Below are 19,083 nucleotides of genomic sequence, written 5' to 3' on the forward strand. Positions count from 1 at the left end.
TCCCAGCATAATGTGTTGTAACAGCATCTTCAAATACTAAAAAATGTATAGTAGTCGCTTTCACTCTGGGCTCCTATAGCATCCTACTGCCCTTACCAATGGGTAATTTATCACATTTTTATTGTACTTTATTGTTGGGATTTTCAAAGTGTTTGTTAAATTGTCTATCTTCATGAGGACAAAGACCATAACTAGTTAATTTTGTTTAACCCCCTGTGTCCAACACAGCAACTAATATATAGAAGGCATGAAGGAAATGTTCGATATATAAAGAAAGAAAAGACTAAATGAATTTAAAACAAATAAATAAAGCAGCATCCAAGATAATCAATGCATACTGCAAGTTTAGAGTGAAGAGGACCAAAAAGAAGGGCCTGTTAAGAGTGACAAACACTGCAAAATCTGGGGAATAACAAGAATGGCTGACTCTTACACAGTGTTTGCTACGTGCCAGCATGGTTCTAGGAGAGGCATGGGTAAGAGCTCAATTAATTCTCATAATAACCATGATGCAGGCTATCACTATTCCCATTTTATAGAGAAGTAAATAATTGGCCCCAAATCACACAGTCCTCAAGCAACAGAGGGCCATGTTTAGGACCCAGGCCACCTGGCTCCAGAGTCTGTGCTCATAAGCACTTCACATGAAGGACTGAAGTCCTCAGAAGCAAAGGCCTAAGGGATATGGCCCAGGGAGCTGACTTGGCTGGGTACATTCAGCCAGTTTGGACTCGTTAAGAAAGTTCTAAAGGAGAAGAGGTCTTCAGTAGAGAATAAGAGCTTGTAGGGTGAGAGCTACCTGGAACCTTTAGATTGGGAGCAAGGCCTCACCTCAGGTTCCTCAGCTGTGTAGGAGGAGGGCTACCCTTTTCCTCCAAGTTGTTGAGCTGGGTAAGGGCAGAGCCAGTTGATGGGAGAGAGTGCCCAGGCACAACTGGGTGTGAACCAAAGGACAAATGGCTATGTCCGGTGCTTTTAGGCAAAGGCTGATTGTCCAAGGTTCTTGTGCTCTCTGGACCCAGGAGAGAAGAGCAAGAAGGCCAATCAAGTGAAAATAAAAGCTGGTTCCTGAGAATTTCTGCAGAAAACTGAGAGTAAGAGGACCCAAGGAAGCCCTGATTGGAGAAATAACAGAATCAATGCTGTGGGCTGAATGTTTCTGCCTTCCCAAAATTTATTTATTGAAACCTAATGCCCAATGTGATGGGGTTAGGAGATGGGACCTTTGGGAGGTGACTAGGTTATGAGGGCAGATCCTTCATTCGTTCCCTTTAAAAAAGACTCTAGAGATTTTGTGCCCCTTCCACCATGTGAGGACACAGTGAGACAGCCATCTGTAAACAAGGAAGTGGGCCCTTGCCAGACCCTGAATTTGCTGGGCCTTGATCTTGGACTTCCCAGCCTCTAGAGCTATCAGAAATAAATTTCTGTTATGTATAAGTCACCCAGTTTATGGTAACCTGTTACAGCAGCCCAAGCTGACTAAGACAACCAAGGAGGTACAATTCATAAGGAAACAGATTTTCCACATGGTTGCTGTGGGCCAAGGTTGACAGAACAGAATCTCTTGGGTCCTTCCATGATGCCAGGGCACTGTGGTCTCCCTCAACATGAGACAGAAGCTGAGACAGATTGATTATGAAAATGTCTGCTATTCTTCACCCTTCCTTGTATCTAGTGCTTTCAATGTTTCTTTGCAGTTCTGATCCCCAAACATGTGAGAGAGCCCAACCAAGATCAGCAGAGCCACCTCCCTGACCCTCAGCCAACCTCAGATGGATGGATAAGCCCAGGTGAAACTAGAGGGACCAACCAGCTTACCTGTAGACTTGCAAGCAATAACAATGCTTGTTATTTTATCCCACTGAGTTTCTGGGTGGTTGTTATGTAGGTATCATGAACTGATACAGGAACCATGTAGAATACCAGGAAGACAAGAGTTGCAGGACAACTCAGAGCTCCCCCTCTTCCTGCTCCTTGAGGAAGAGATATGGCAGGGAAACAGATGGACCAGCTAGCTAGTAGAGGCTATCAAATGAATTTTAAAAAAAGAAAAAAAAAACAGCTACTCTTTAATGAGCACCTACTATGCACATGACAACTTTGTGAGGTGGGCATGGAGGCAGCAGTCATTGCTAGGTGCCTACCCAATACATATTCTCCACTTCATTCTTCCTTTTTTACTAACAGAATCTTATTTGGGAGAGGAAACAATGTACCCATATCAAAAAATAATATTTCATAAACTCCCTTGCAGTTAGAGGTGGCCATGTGACACAGTTTTGGCCAATGAGATGTGAGTGGATAGGGCTTCTGGGAAAGCTCTGTCAGAGGAAGGCTGTCCCCACTGAAGCATACCTTGTGCTATTTACTCTACCCATTTCTGGCTCTTAGAAAGACATTGAGGCCAGCCATGGTGCCTCACACCTGTAATCCCAGCACTTTGGGAAGCCAAGGCGGGTGGATCACCTGAGGTCAGGAGTTCCAGACCAGCCTGGCCAACATGGTGAAACCCCATCTCTACTAAAAATACAAAAAATTAGCCGGGCATGGTGGCACATGCCTGTAATCCCAGCCAACATGGTGAAACCCCATCTCTACTAAAAATACAAAAAATTAGCCGGGCATGGTGGCGCATGCCTGTAATCCCAGCCAACCGGGTGGCTGAGGCAGGAGAATTGCTGGAACCCAGGAGGTGAAGGCTGCAGTGAGCTCAGATTGTGTCACTGCACTCTAGCCTAGGTGACAGAGCAAGACCCTGTCAAAAAAAAAAAAAAAGAGAAAAAGAAAGAAAGAATGAAAGGAAGGAAGGGAAAGAGAGAAAGAGCGAGAGAGTGAGAAAGAAAGAGAGAGAGAGAAAGGAGAAAGAAAGAAAGAAAGAAAGAAAGAAAGAGAAAGAAAAAGAAAGAGAGAGAAAAAGAAAGAGAGAGAAAAAGAGAGAGAGAGGGCTGGAACTATTACAGCCATCTTATTACCATGAGGGAAAAGCCAAGAGAATTACAGAGACTTACACCATGATATTATTTAGCCTCTAAACTAAACACTACCAAATGCCAAACCCAGATATCATGTCGCATGAGGGGGAAAAAATCCTCAGTTTTTCACACCATACTTTGTTGGGGTTTTTCATTACATGGATCCAGCCTATTTCCAAGTAATACATCGAAGATTATTTTCATTTTACAGATCAGAAAACCAACACTTGGAGAGATTAAAAGCTTGCCCCAGGCTGCCAGTATATTATTATATTAATGATCTCCAGTGAATTCCACCTCCCAGTATCTATATCCTTCTATAATTCACCCTCCCTCCCATATTAACTCAGAACTTGACCATGTGACTTGCTTTGGCCAATGGGACATCAGTAAATGTAATGCAAACAAAGGCTTTATAAAAGCACGTGCACTTATAAAGGGGCTTCCCTTTTTGGAATGGTCCCTCCCTCCACCATGGGAAGAAACCTTGTCTTCACATGTTTCTCACATGAGAGACCAGGATGAGAAAAGACCACATGGAGAAAGAGGCTCACCTGTCCCAGTGATTCTAGACATTCCCGCTGGGACCCGCCAGCCCTTGCTGCAGCCACACAAGTAACCCCTGCAAAGACCGGCAGAGGAGCCTCCCAACTGAGTCCCATCCAAACTGCAGAATTTTTGAACAAATACATGGTTGTTAATTCAAACCACTAAACATTGGGGTGGTTTGTTACACAAAAGTATATAACTGCTACGCCTAGCTAATAAATGGCAATAGCAGAACTTGAATTTAGATCTGTTTGACACCAAGGGCCATGTTTGTAACCACTCTCCTATTCCCCACCACCATACTCCTGTTTTACTTGTTTAGTCTACACGCTTCCCCCAGGCCTGAGGAAAGACTTGCATTTCCCGTTCAGATTCTGTAAAATCACTTTCCCACGTTGGTGGCTTTTCCTTTCTACTCTGAGCTCTGGACTCTAAGTTGACAGAGTTCCTGTCCAAAAACAAAGAGCATCTGATGCCGACTGAACCTCCAGACACAGTCTTGCTCTGATCTCCATTCTCCCAGCTCCAACGCCTTCAACGTGTGTGCAGAACTGAGTCAATGATGTCAGAGAGGTGGAGCTATTCCCAGAGGGCATTTCATTCACCTAATAATAAAATGTGTGTGTACCTCTCCACCGCCAATCCCTTCTGCAATTAAAGTAGGAACATTTTGCATTCAGGGTGTTCTTGTCACGACTAAAGCCTCAAAGGGCTTTGCAACCCTGGGTGAACCCTCCCGAAACCAAGGCCCGTATCTGCCAATCCCTGTCACCCAACACTCCCTTGAGATGACCTCAAGGCATGTATGCTGAATTGAATACCTTTTCCAAAAAGAACCTCTCTGAAGACATTTATTTAACTTGCACTTTCTATGGTACTACTGTGGTTTAGTTAGGGACACGGACCCTATGTGTGTTGAGGATTTGGTGTAGGTTTCACAGTCTGGCTGTTGGTACTAGCTTCCCCTGTGGCACCTCAGTTCATCCCTGTGTGGCCTCTCATCTTCCAGTAGGTCAGGCCAGCTTCTTTATGTGACATCCACAAGAAAATGTTCCAGCTTTGGAAGTCAGACAGTGTCACTTTTACCACATTCATTTCATTAAAGAAAGTCGCATGTTTCCAAGAGTGAGAAAACAGACTCTACTTCTTGAGCTGCCAAGCACCTAGGGCCATATTGAATCTTCCATGCCTGTATTCAAGGTGAATTGTTGTTATTGACTATTACTTAGGCTGAAGAATGGGACTGACCTCTTTAAGAGTAATGCTGAGTCATCCAGTCAGCTTCAGCCCAAAGACAACACTCCAAGCTGACAGGCGATATTGAGGTCAGTGCAGACACACGGTTTTAGAGCAGAGCAAAAATCACAGGACAGGTCGACAAAAAGAAAGACTGGAGGTGTAAGGACTGCCCTGAAGAGGCACCTGAGAACCTTTCACGGGTGAGAACCACAAAGAGAAATTGAGGCGGCTGGGAGGAGTGGGGAGGGATGAGGGTTGGGCAAGTACCTACCATGTACCAGGTGCGTGTCACGAAGGCCTCACACAACCCATCATCATCCTCGTTGCAAATCCTCACACTATGCTAGTGCCAGGGATGTTGTGCTAATCACTTTATGCAAATGACTTAGTTAATATCAGCAACAACTCTGAGATAGGTGTCATTGTGTCTCCCATCTCACAGATAAAAGAAAACTAAGTCCCAGAGAGGTTAAGTAACTATCCCAAAGTCACACAGCTAGTAGCCAATGGAGTTAGGTCGGGCCATTGTACAGAGGAGAAAATTGAGGCTCAGAGAGATTAAATAACTTGCCAAAGAACACAGAATTGAACTAAGAGTCATGCCTAAATCTTTCTGACTCCCAAAAACGGGGCTCTTTCCTTAAATGCACTGTGTTGCCTCTGAAGTATTTGCTTCATGAGAAAGATTATTCCAGACCCTTCCAGAAAGAGAAGACTGGCTGCCATGGAAGAGGCAGACCCAGTCACCCAGACCTTCTTCATGAAGCAAATTTAACATGAAATTAACAGTAGGCATTTAAGAATACACTTAAGCTAAGAATACACTGTATGCCGCACCCCTAATAATACAAGTGAAGTCAGAAAAGGCAGTGTGTGCCTGGTGCTTACATTTCTTTTCTTTTCTTGCTATTTTGATGTTTAATTTCTTGCCAATAAAGAGAATTAACTACTTCCTGTCTTAAACAAATGTGGACATATTTATGGGAAGCTGTGTGTAAACACAGGTAGGGTTTCACTGGGAAAGCCTTTGCAGTTTGATTCTCCTGTCACCCCTAAGTTCCCAGCTGGACAGTCTAGTCTAAAAACAGCACTGCTCACGCCTGTAATCCCAACACTTTGGGAGGCCACGGTGGGCAGATTAGTTGATGCTGGGAGTTCAAGACCAGCCTGGCCAACATGGCGAAACCCTGTCTCTACTAAAAATACAAAAATTAGTGGGACGTGGTGGTGGGTGCCTGTAATCCCAGCTACTTGGGAGGCTGAGGCATGAGAATCGCTTGAACCCAGGAGGTGGAGGTTGCAGTGAGCCAAGATCATGCCACTGCACTCCAGCCTGGACGACAGAGTAAGACTCTGTCAAAAACAAACAAAAAAACAGACAAACATCTCCGACTTCCCTAATGCCCGAGACAGAAGGAAGGGGCCAGTCCAGAAATCCCTACTCAGAGTCGGTCCAGCCTGCAGGCAGCGAGAGGATTTCCCCTGGATCCTGAGCCTATCTGTGCCTTCCTTGAGGCAGCGTTGGTGGGTTCTAGACGGAGAAAAGGGAACGAGGAATTTAGTGGGAAAACCACTGCTCTGGAAGGCAGTGGGAAGGCAGCTCGGACCCTAATCAGACCTAACAAATTCCTGAGTAGAGAAAGAAGAGACGTTGGCATGGGGTCTTTCCAGTCTGTGCTTGGAGAAACGCCCACGTGGGTTTTGGCCATCTGCCTATTATGTTCTAGAAAATTCCACAGGACCCTGAGGGATGAGGCCATTCTGGGAGGGAGCTGAAAAGCAGGATGTGATGGCAGAGATGAGGGATCCTGGCAGGGATCTCCTGCGGACAGAGGGGTGCAGAGCCACCCTCCCTGGGAAGAGAGCTTGGGCTTCCCACCCTCAGGCTGGGCCTCAGCTCATGACCCATTCCAAAGATGGAAAAACTTAACTGATTACCTTTTTCATGAAACATCTTTGATTTTTCATTGTCTTAGTGAGCCTGGGTGGTAGTGAAGCTTGCAGTTGAGACAAGGATGGAGAACGAGCACTAGGGAGAAGATGGCAGGGCTGTGTTAAAAAATATCTGTGAGTGGCTGGGTGCAGTGGTTCACGATCTGTAATCCCAGCACTTTGGGAGGTCGAGGCAGGTGGATCACCTGAGATCAGGAGTTCAAGACCAGTCTGACCAACATGGTAAAACCCCGTCTCTACTAAAAATACAAAAATTAGCTGGGCATGGTGGTGTGCACCTGTAATCCCCGCTACTCAGGAGGCTGAGGCAGGACAGTAGTGTGAACCCGGGAGGCGGAGGTTGCAATGAGCCGAGATTGTGCCACTGCACTCCAGCCTGGGTGACAGAGCGAGACTCCATCTCAAAACAAACAAGCAAAAACAAACAAACAAACAAAACATTCTGTGAGTGCAGGGGACCTTGCTGCCCAACAGGAGATGCTGGCTTGTGGGCCAGTGCCTCTATTAGCATTTCCCTGGAGTCTCCCTTTCCACCTGCCACCATGGCCCCCGGGACATGCGGGGTCCCTGGGGACAGTGGGCAGCAGCCACAAATCCTCCCAGGGCTCCTCCTCACTCAGCTCCCTCCTGCCCTCCCAGCCTCTTCCTTCCCTCCCCATCCCCTCTCTGAGCCGGCATTGCTTCCATCTGCCCAGTCCCTGTCTACACATTATTCCTCTTTTGTGATCTCAATGTAATGGAGTGAAATTATCACATAAACACAGGAAGAGTCTCTGGGCCTCTTCTCCTCTCCCCACCTCCTCTCCAGCATCCATCTCCCTCTGGCATTGTCTGTGTGGGCTGTTGGCCACATCTCACTCCCTGCTCCCTGCAGGCACAACCCCAAAAGCCTCACACATTTCAGGCCTCAGAGGGAGGGAGTAGGCCATGGCACATCTGTCCGAGACCTCACCCTGCCTTTTGTTTTGGGACTGTTCAGACCAACCCACTTTTTTCTTTTCCCCAGTGCCCAAGGGTCTCACCACTTAAAATCACACTCAGATTTCCACGGCAAGTGGAAGCTTTGGCACCTCAGGTGTCCACTGAAATCTCAAACACCCCACAGTCACCCCCAGAGGATTAAGTAGCTTCGAGCTCAAACTTGGAGGATTTCTGGAGAAATGGGGTTCCAGTAGGTACTGAATTCAGTTCAGTCTAACTTCCCCGGAATCATTTCATCCCTCTAGAAAAGACTTGGGGTTCCCAAAGTGTAACCTGGCCCTCTGGAGAGGGCGTGAGGGAGTGAGGTGCATGTAATGGCCCAAACACTGCTGCTGGACTTGAACTTGATCATCATCAAACAGTTTACTGCTAGGATTCTGATCTTCAAGGAGCTAGGAGTGACTCACTTCATTAGAAGCAAGCACACACTATGTACCCCAGCTTGCTCCGGTTTCTACATGACCCCAGCATTTCCCCAGTGCCTGCAGGAGTACCTGGCACATAGGGGGCTTCCCAAAACGTTTGTTGATTGAAGAAATGACCTCACCCTCTCAAGAGGCGGCCAGCCTCCCGCAGCCTACAGGAAAGGAATCTGGAAGCTCCCTGCTGAGGGGAAGTTGTCTGATGGTCATCTTTTAGTTTGTTTTCTCTAAGCCCTCACAGTGGGTACTGACTACATTCACCGTTCATATTTTACTGAGAAAAATATTCATCACTTCCCTCTCAGAAAATCAAACGCTGCTTTGCGTGTTGGAGAAGAAGCACGATCTAAAAATCCCCACTGGGTAGAGCCAGGCAGAGTGATTCATACCCTCTATTCAGAGGCAAGAATGACATATGTCGCGCACATGTGCCCAGTGCCGACCAAGCGGCCAAGCTGGATTCTCAGAGCAGCCCACTCAGAAGAACATTCCTTATTTTTACCCTTTGCCAAAAACAGAAACTCACACCAATGCTCCCTCATAAATAGCCTTGCCATTTCAGAAGGCTGCTTCGAAGTACAAGATGCTCAGTGGAACTGAGACCACGGAAGCACGACTGTGGTTTATAGAAACTGAATTAGACTCATTATCTAAGAATGAAAGCATTCAACTTCTAAATATACAGTAGCATTTATTTCTGGCCCACCCTCCGTGTTTGTGTACTTTTTATTTTATTTTTTTAGAAACCTATACCTTTTTAAAGACACTCTCTACAGCACTTGCCACAAAGGACCAGTTTCTAAGTGTGGTTTAAAATAGCTGGTGGCCTCTGGTGCAGTAAAAGGGAAAATCGGAGGAGGGCAGCGCCTGAGAAGTGCAGAGACACAGGTGTGTGGTGATCGAGGGGTCTGGGGGAGGATTTCTGTTACTTTGAAAAGCAGCTGGAGACTCCACAGCTGTAAGAAGAGCAAGAAGAACAAGTTCTTGCAAGGAACATACTTGGTAAATATAATGATGCTTTATATCAGCACGATTGTCCCAAGACACAGGAAAAATGACAACAAAACCATTCCAATGGCTCCTTTGGGAAGAAGTAACTATGATGCATCACCCTCTCTTGATTTATAATTGGGGAAACTGAGGCTAACTGAGATGAAGCATTGTTCCCAACGTTGTGCAGTAGATGCGAGCCCTAGGTTCTGGCTGTTTACCGCTGATTCGTCAGCCATGAACCTCAACAGTTGGGTGAGATCTGGCTCTCATCCAGACCCTGTGCCAGCGGAAATGATCTTTGTTTGCGGGCAGAGAAGGCAAGAGTAGGAAGGGGACAATGATGGTGTCTGCCTTGACCCCAGTGGGAAGCATCATTGGGTTGCTTCTCCTCCGTGATTACTCACAGCCTAACTGCAATCCATTCTCTCCTGTTTTGCAGAGGTTCTCATCCTGAGTTTCCCCAAACAGCTCCTATTGGACCAAGTCTAGTCTTACAATTCCATGGTGGGGAGAAATGGCCCCCCAGAGATATGCCCACATCCTAATCCCTAGAACTTGTGGATATGGCCTTATTTGGATAAAAGGTCTTTGCAGATGTAATTAAGTTAAAGATTTTAATGAGGAAATCATCCTGGGTTATCTGGGTGGGTCCTAAATGCAACACAATGTCCTTACAAGGCACTTATACAGGGAGGGAGATTTGACACAAAATAAGAGGAAAAGGTGATTTGAAGATGGAGGTAGAGATTGGAGTGATGCGGCCACAACCCAAGGGAAGCCAGCAGCCCCTAAGGAGCTGGGAGAGGCAGGGAACAGGTTATCCCCTAAAGACCCTGTAGTGAGTGTGGCCCTGACAACACCTTGACTTCAGATTTCTGGCCTCCAAAACCGCCAGAGAATAAATATCTCTTGTTTAAGCCACACAGCATGAGGTAATTTGTCACGGGAGCCATAGGAAACTAACATAGACTACATCCTGTCTAGAATTCTGTTAGATTTGCCTAAGGGCTAAATTGCAACTCCCAAAATCTGATACAATGGAGGCTTGCTTTCCTGTTTTGTCATTCTCTCAACAGTTACTTAGGAGTGCTTACTAGGCACTAACAGTGAGCTAGGTGCTGGGATAATGATGGGCAAATAGACACAAACCCTGATTTCATGCAGCTTACAGCAGGGGAAATAGTCAGGAAGCAATACCAGCACCAACTGCATTATAATCTGTAATAAAGGCTGAGAAGGCAGAGTGCAGGTGGTGTGACAGGTGATGGCAGGTAATGGCCTCATGTGAAGAGGAAGAGAGTGAGCTTGAGACCGAGCCCTGAGGTCTAATAGGAAAAGGGGCTTTCCAGTTAGAGAAAACAGCCCGTAGGGAGACCCCCAAAGCAGGAAGGAGGTGGAAGCTTTCAAGGATCGACTACAGGCAGAAAGCAAGGAAGGGAATTTTAATCTCTGTCCTTAGGACATGGGGAAGCCAAGTGTTTTATGCAGAGGGGTGGCCCAATGAGATGAAAGTTTCCAGCAGCTCAGTCCGGCTGTGAAGGAGATGGGAGTGGGCCAAGACCAGTGAGGAGACTCTTGAGAAGCCCAGGCAAGAGATGGTGGTGGTTTTGATATGGGAGGGGGGCAGGGAAGTGCTGGGTAGAGAAGGGCAGGGCTTCTGCTGAGGGCTCCACCCTCGGTCTTGTGCCCATGGACCTAAGTGAGAACCAGCACTCCTGTTTCCACGCCCAAATGTTGCATTGTCCAAGACTACTCCTAACCACCTCACCCCCGATCCTGTGCCCATAAAAACCCTGAGACCCTAGCGGGCACAGACACAAGCAGCTGGACGTCGAGAGAAGCAGAAGATCACGCAACAGACACCAGCAGACACTGGCAGGCCATTGACAGCAGGACAACATGGAATTCAGTCAGGGGCAGTCAGAGGAGAGTCCGGCTGCTGGGCGGCCCACTCCAGGGAAAGACCACCTTTCCACCCCAACCCCCTTCTGGATCCCCATCCATCTGCTGAGAGCTACTTCCTCCACTCAATAAAACCTTGCACTAATCCTCCAAGCCCACGTGTGATCTGATTTTTCCAGTACACTAGGGCAAGAACCCGGGATACAGAAAGGCCTCTGTCCTTGCGATAAGGCAGAGGGTCTAACTGAGCTGATTAACACAAGCTGCCTATGGATGGCTAAACTGAAAGAACTCACTGTAACACATGCCCACTGGAGTTTCAGGAGCTGTAAACATTCACCCCTAGACACTGCCGTGGGGTCAGAGCCCAAAAACACTCTCCACAACCTGCCTGTCTGCATGCTTCCCCTAGGAGTTTGAGCAGCAGGTCACTGACAAAGTGAGCCACACCCCTGTCACACACCCTGTGAGGGGGATGGGAACTCCTCCCATTTCAGTTTGTACTAGGATGGGAACTGCTGAGATGGGGAGAAGTGGGTGGATTCCAAAGGAGTTGGTGATGGGTTGGAGGTGGGTGGTGGAAAGGATACAAACCGGGTTTCTCAGTTGTACCACAGCCAGGATAGAAGTGCCAGAGCCATTGGGAATATTCAAGAAGGACTCAGATTTGGGCAGAGAAAACAACAAGTATTTTCATTTGGAATGACCATGCATCTCAGTTTTCCAGGGACAATCCAAGTTAAGCCTATCATCCCAAAGTCTTGTCTGATTTAGTTTACAATTTGTTATTCTCAAAAATGCCCTGATTTGGACCAATACATTTAACAGTCACTCTAGGCTAAGATTTGTGTGATTTGAAAGGCCTTGGAGACATCTGAGAGAAGATTTTGAGAATCTAGAATGAGAAGAGAAGGAGCCCAGGAGTGAAGCTTCCTGAACTTTAGTATCTGAGGACAGGCAAAGGTCGCCAAGCAGGCAGGGTCCGAGAGTAAGGAGGCCAGAAATGTTACGGGAGGTGCATGCCCTGTCTTCTAGTTTTCCTAGAGAGCTTTCCTTTAGATTAGGGGCAGGCAAACTTTTTCTATAAAAGGCCAAATGAACATTATTTGGCTTCCCAGGTCAAATGGTGTTGGTCGCTGATATGGTTTGGCTCTGTTTCCCCACCCAAATCTCATCTCGAATTGTATTCCTGTAATTCCCACATGTTGTAGGAGGGACCCAATGAGAGATACTTGAATCATGGGGGCTGTTTCTCCCATACTGTTCTTGAGATAGTGAATAAGTCTCACGAGATCTGATGGTTTTATCAGGGGTTTCCATTAGCTCTGCATCCCCCCCCGAATCTCATTTTGAATTATACTCCCATAATTCCCAAGTGTTGTGGGAGGGACCAGGTGGGAGATAATTGAATAATGGAGGCGGTTTCCCCCATACAGTTCTCGTGATAGTCAATAAGTCTCATGAGATCTGATGGTTTTATCAGGGGTTTCTGCTTTTGCGTTTTCCTCCTTATCTCTTTGCCTGCTGCCACATATGTAAGACAGGACTTGCTTCTCCTTGCCTTCCACCATGATTGTGAGGCTTCCCCAGCCACATGGAACTGTAAGTCCAATTAAACCTCTTTCTTTCGTAAATTGCCCCCTCTTGGGTCTGTCTTTATCAGCAGTGTGAAAACGGACTAATACAGTCTCTAATACCCAACTATGCCATTGGAGCAGCTTTAGGCACTGCATAAATCAACCAGTGTGGCTCTGTTCCAAAAAAACTTCATTTACAAAAACAGGTATGAGCTACATTTTGCCCACAGGGAGTAGCTGGCAGACCTCACTTTCGAATAACACTCTGGGCCTCTCCCTTCTTTATTCCTCTCCAGTGGAGGTGGGAAGGGGAGCAGGGCATTGGCACTGACGGGTTTTACTGGAGAGCTTAGGCCACCCCCTCTTTGGGGAGCTCTGTCTGAGTGCAGAGAGCTCCATGCTAGAAGTCGTAGGGGGAGGGACTTCTAGGAGGGCCCTAAAGCTGTTCAGTGCTGACAGAAACAGATCTATGATCCAGCCTGATTCTAGGGTGAGGCATTAGTAGTCCCACTTGGCTAAGAGCACTAACTATGGTCTGCAATCCTAGTTTTGTCAGAAATGGAAGTGAAATTGTGACTCCATCTGCATGATACTTTTGCTCCAAACAGGGACGGGGAGGACTAGGTACATTGGCCACCGCTCTGGCCAACCCCAACAGTAAAGGAAGTGTCTATTTCTCAGTTCCACTGTATTTTGGGTTGGATCTTTTTGTTGATGACTTGCCACTCTTGCAGGCAACTTCAGAAATAGTGTAGTCACTGTAGAGTCTGGTAGCATCTATTCTCTCTTCTGCTAAATGAAAACACATGACGGCCTGGTTGCTAAGTAATACAAGTAATGCATGTTGATGTAAACGGTGGTCGAGAGGTGGAGTTGGGGTGAGACACAAATGGGGACATGACCTTGAAGGCTTTGGAGAGTCTCCCAGGTGGGGGTGGGGGCTAAGTTCCCTCTCGCTTCTGTCTCGCTTTCAGATGCCCACCCTCACTCAAAAACATCATTAGGTTTGCAGCAATTACCCAAAGACTACACATCCTTTATTATTATTATGAAATACAGACAAGCAAAGGAGAAAATAAAAACCACCTTTAATCTCCACCCAGAGATACTTATTAATAATGGTTTGGCATGTATTTTTCCAGATGCAAAAATGAGATCATATTATCCATGTTGTTTTGTGGTCTGCTTTTGGCATTTAAAATATAATAAATATCCTTCCCTGTTGCAGAGAAGAACATACACCGTGATTTTTATGACACGATTCATTTACCCAATCCTCTGTGATTGGCCATTTAGCTTGTTTCCAAGTTTTCCCAGTAAAAACAATGCTACAGTGTGCATTCTTATAGCTAGTTCTGGGAGCACTTTTTGAATTATTTTCTTAAACTGAATTCCAAGAACACAAGCATGATTGTAGAAGACCTCATCCTTCTAAGGGAGCTGTGACTTGAAGTAGGTTTAAGTTTCCTATAGAGGAAGAGCAGGCTTGGCTGTGCTTACATGTTGTTTCCAGCAATCTCTTGACAACTGCCGTGGTGGGTTATGGACTTAGAGCCTCACTCTAGAAGAATCCCTGACCTGCTAGGAGAGTATAATAGTGTGGAATCTCTGCTTTCATCTCTCCGGGGAAGATGGGCCTTGTCAGTTGCAATGGAGAGACCAGAAAAATGCAAAGATCAAGAGACTATGTGAGTCCCAGACATTTAGAAGAAGATGAGGTGAGAATACCCCAAATATTCCCTCTCTCTGCACTGCGAGAAGTGGGGAGTCTGAAGTTTTCTCCCTCTTTTTGCCATATTTTAAACTATGTCATCAGAGCTTGGTAAGGTTCCCTTAGGGGCCAGAAATGGCTCACTGGGAGGCCCCTCAGTTATTCAGAACTCACTGAAGCAGGGGTCTAGGAGAGGGGCAAGCACCTGGCTCCGGGCTTCATGGAGGAAGGCAGTGAACCCTAGGACTTCCTTCTGGACCATCCAGCCCAAGTCAGCAGGTCAGGAAAGAGCTAGACTCAGGGCAGAAGTCCTACCAGGAGTAAGGAACATGTCTTTGGCTTCCATCTTCCTTATTATTCTTTCAGATTCAAGGAGATGTGGCAGGTGGGCTGCAGCAGCCACCTCAGAGGGAAGGGCTCCCTAAAAAGGGGCTGGATCTCCACATCAACTCCAAAACTCTGCATCACCTAAGATGCTCCCACAGAGGTTCTCAGTCCCACCATGCATCCGGGTCACAGTGAGCAAATTTAAGGCACAGGTGCTTAGACCCCAGAGGTTCTGACTTTATAGGCCCAGGGAGAAGCCTCAATGTTGGTAAGACTTTAAAAGGCTTCGAAACCACTGAGTAATTGCTTTAGATGGCAGGGAATGGTGTAAAGGTAACTCAGTGGGCTTTGGAATTGACTGATTGATCTGAGGGCCTGGATAATGGGAATAAAAATAAACAATAGTATGTACCTCTATAAAGTGGCTTCCACACAGTAGGTACTCGAATGGCAACTTAACATGATGAGCATTAATTACTTGCATGGCTGCAAGAGGAAATACAAAAGGGAATGGAAGAACAGGTGGTGGGAGAATACAGCACAGTCACTTTTGCTTGTCAAATCTGACCTAAGAGTCTTGGCATCAAAAGAGAACTGGAACTATTTTTTTGCAGCAAACGAAAGGTAAAGGGCTAGTCTTAAATGTTGGCCCTGGGATCCAGAATTCCTATTTGTACCAATGTGCTGTGCAAATGGTTTACGGATGGAGTGGCCATTTAGCTTTATCTTCCCTTCCTGGCCTGCTGTTAGATTGGAGGGCTGGGATCTGCCTTGTGTTAAAGATTATCTCCCTGGAGGGAATGTAATCTGCTATTAGTATGTCTTGTAGGTGGAGGCCAACTGCTTTCCCACAGTCTAAATCCGAATCCTGTTTACCCACCATTCTATTTAGTAACAGCCATTGGCCAAGGGGAAGAGAATGAAGGATTCCAAGACAGGCTTAAAGCTTTCAGTCTAAAATGAATAGGTGTTTCCTCCTGCAGGTTTAGGATGATCTCTTTGTGTAACTCACAAGGAGGCTAATCCAATTCCAGGTCTAAGGTCGTCACATCACTGCTTTTAAGGTCCCCTGAAAAGTCCACGGTAACTCAAGCAGTCTTTCTCCCTTAGACGCTTTATACTTCAAGATTCTGGTCTCTTGACTTTTTAATTGATCTTCACTTGGCACTTCATACTTGGAACACATCAGCTGGAAGGTTCTTTGTCCCCTCCCTGAGAAATTAACGATGTGTGGGGAAACTTTTAGATGTACCAGGGGAACGCTAATTAAAAGAGGCCTGCTCCGAGACCTTCTGCAAAACAATCATCCTTTGAGTACGTGGCTGCTCACCCTGCCCCAATCTGTCTGCTTTGTACGTTTGGGTTTCATGTATTAAGAGTTGCTTAGTGTAGGACTCACTTTTGAACCTCCTTCAGGCTCCAAGATAAAGCCTTGAGCTGGGTCTGCAGGGAGCAGTGTGAGCCAGTTAGCATGTGGTGGTGACGGCCACAGCCTCTTGCTGGGCTCTAAATCATGGCTAAAACCCAAGAGCTAAAAGCATCACCCCTTTCTGGCACTTTCAATTGAAAAGCCATGCTATATTTTTGTTTCCAATTATAGAAGGAGAAAAATAAAAGCATCTGGAACTCATTACTGTCCCTTTATTCCACGCCATAACTTTAAGAAAGCAAAATAAGCACTCTCACAAATGCACAGGAAAAGAGAGGAAGCAATGACTCCAGAACTAAGCCCTCACACCCCAGACCCCACTCCCCTGTGCATCTCTGTGCCCATATTGCAAACACATGGAGCGTGGGGTTTATGACGGAAATCTTGACAGCTCGCCGGCTCACAGGTCTCCGGCTCTTGCAAGGAGGAAGCTCAAGGGAGTCTGCAAGTCACCCGGCTGCTCAGGACACTGGCTCCCTCTGTCTGGCCGTTCCTAATGTGCAACACTTGACCCCAGCCCAAGAACTCAAGCCCAAAAAGGTCAGGCCTTCTCCCGAAACATCTGCGTGGATGGCAAGGATCCTGGTTCCAGGAATCCAAGACTCCAGTGGATGATAGGAAGAACTCAACTTGCAAAAAAGGCAAGGTGGTATCTGCTTTCATGCCACACAGAAGAAGACTGACACATGACTCCTGGGGGCCTTGGGACCCAAACCTGAACTCCTTGGCATGCCACACAAGGGCCTTCCTGGTCTGCTCCTTGTTGCTGCTCTGGAATTGTTATCATTGTGCTCCCTGAGCACACTGTCCTCTCCCAGATGATAATTTCTTTCTCTAAACAAACCGTGAACAGCCTTGTCCTTGCCCAAACAGCTCCCCAGTCTTCAAAGCCCTTCCTCGACCCATTTCTATGCCTTTGCCCATGCCTGATAACACAGTTCATAAATAGTGCCTTCGTTCGAAATGCACTCTAAATAGTTACTGACCTCTAACTCCATGCTCAGTGTAGTGGTGGGGTTGGGGCTCAGAAACACAATACCCCCAAACATGGCATCTTGGAAATTAAGAAAACAGCAGAAGCAGAAAGGTCATTCTCTGGCTTTTTTCCAACTTCCTGTGTAAGAGCTGGCCATAAAGGAATTCTCTCATCTACCTCTTCTGAAAGTAGGTCACAAGACCCTATGTGACAGGTGTCCTGCCCTATACCCAGAGGAGAGGAATGCTACACAGAGAGGCCAAGAAGGATCTGAAAAAACAGGCCATGCTAATTCCCTTTAATTTATTATTATTAGGTCATACCTCTCTTATCTGATCATATTTCTACCTAACTGCCCATTCTTCGTGAAACATAAGCATAAAAATATAGTTTTCCCTGGGTCTTTACTTGTTCATTTCTTAAAAAAAAAAAAAAAAAGCCTTTAGGAGACAGGGTTTTACTCTGTCACCCAGGCTGGAGTGCAGTGGTGTGATCATAGCTCACTGTAGCCTCAACTCTTGGACTCAAGTGATCCTCCTGCCTCAACCTCCCAAGTAGTTGAGACTACAGGTGTGTGCTGTCTCACCCAGCTAATTTTAAATGATTTTTTTTTTTAGAGACGGGATCTTGATGTGTTGCTCTGGCTGGTCTCAAACTCCTGGCCTCAAATGATCTTCCCAGAGTGTTGGGATTATAGGCTTGAGCCACCACATCTGGCCTAACTGTTCATTTCTGAAGACTCTCATGTCACGGGAAAGCTTGGTTAAATAAATTTGCTATGCTTTTATCTTGTTAATTTGTCTTTTGTTATGAGGGTGTCAGCCAAGGACCCCTTGATGGGTGAGGAAAACATATTATCGTTTCTTTTTTTTTTTTTAGACGGAGTTTCGCTCTTGTTGCCCAGGCTGGAGTGCAATGGCATGATCTCAGCTCTCCGCAACCTCCACCTCCCGGGCTCAAGCGATTCTCATGCCTCAGCCTCCCGAGTAGCTGGGATTATGGGCATGTGACACCTAGCCCAGCTAATTTTTGTATTATTAGTAAAGATGAGGTTTCTCCATGTTGGTCATGGCCTCGAACTCCTGACCTCAGGTAATCCACCCGCCTCGGCCTTCCATAGTTCTGGGATTACAGGTGTGAGCCACTGCGCCTGGCCGATATTAGCTTTTCTCGGCTGCAGTAGACACTAGAGCTACAGGAGAGAAAAAGACAGGGTCCTTGGCCTCAGAGAATCTAAAGGGGAGTGCACATTCAGTTTGGTTTATTTTTAGCCAGTGACTACGAGGTATCTGGCACTGTAGGGGTGTTTTGGTTTCCTACGGATGCTATAACAAACTTAATAGCTCAAAACAACCACAAATTTATTAGTTTACTATTCTGTTGTCCAGCACCAGTCTAGGCTAAAATTAAGGTGTCAGCAGGAGTGCATAACTTCCTGGAGGCTTTAGGAGAGAACTGGTTTCCTTGCCTTTTCCAGCTTCTAGAGACATACTTTCCTTGGCTCCTGGCCACATCCTCCATCTTCAAAACCAGTAAGAGCAATAGGGGCCTTTGGATACCACATCACTCTCTCACTGTCTCCCTCTTCTATTTCTAAAAACCATTGTCCAAACCCTTGTCTAAAAACATTTGGTCCACATAGATAATCCAGTATAATCTCTTTAAAGGCAGATGATTAGCAACTCTCATTCCATCTGCAATCTTAATTTCCATTTGCCATGTAATGTAAAACATTCCTGTGATTAGGACATGGACTGGACGTCTTGTGGGGATGCATTATTCTGTCTACCACAGAGGACCGAATGATAAAGGGAATACTGTCATTCCCCTTAAAGAGACATTTTTGCAAAGCCTTCCTTAAAAACACAAGCAGGATTAAGAAACTCCTTCTACATTCCCATTACACTGTCTGCACTTTAAAAACACCTCTTTTATAACATTTAACATGCTTAAAGCAGTGTTTGTCAGAGCGTGGGACAAGTAATACTTGATAGTTTGCATTTAGTCATTTTGCACTTTAATAATTATGCATTTATTTTAATGTGAGTA

The 19,083-nt window shown here is 46.2% G+C and overlaps 1 long non-coding RNA gene across 1 annotated transcript; it reads left to right on the forward strand.

Annotated features, from left to right (window-relative positions):
- Positions 1 to 264: 264 nt before the first annotated feature.
- LOC129529351 (uncharacterized) lies at positions 265 to 3,346 on the forward strand. The gene is made up of 3 exons (XR_008674848.1): positions 265 to 476; positions 1,701 to 1,793; positions 3,187 to 3,346. It is a non-coding gene; the product is annotated as an uncharacterized lncRNA (long non-coding RNA).
- The last annotated feature ends 15,737 nt before the right edge of the window (positions 3,347 to 19,083 follow it).

The sequence above is a fragment of the Gorilla gorilla genome, chromosome 22, assembly GCF_029281585.2.
Source record: "Gorilla gorilla gorilla isolate KB3781 chromosome 22, NHGRI_mGorGor1-v2.1_pri, whole genome shotgun sequence".
NCBI lineage: Eukaryota > Metazoa > Chordata > Mammalia > Primates > Hominidae > Gorilla > Gorilla gorilla.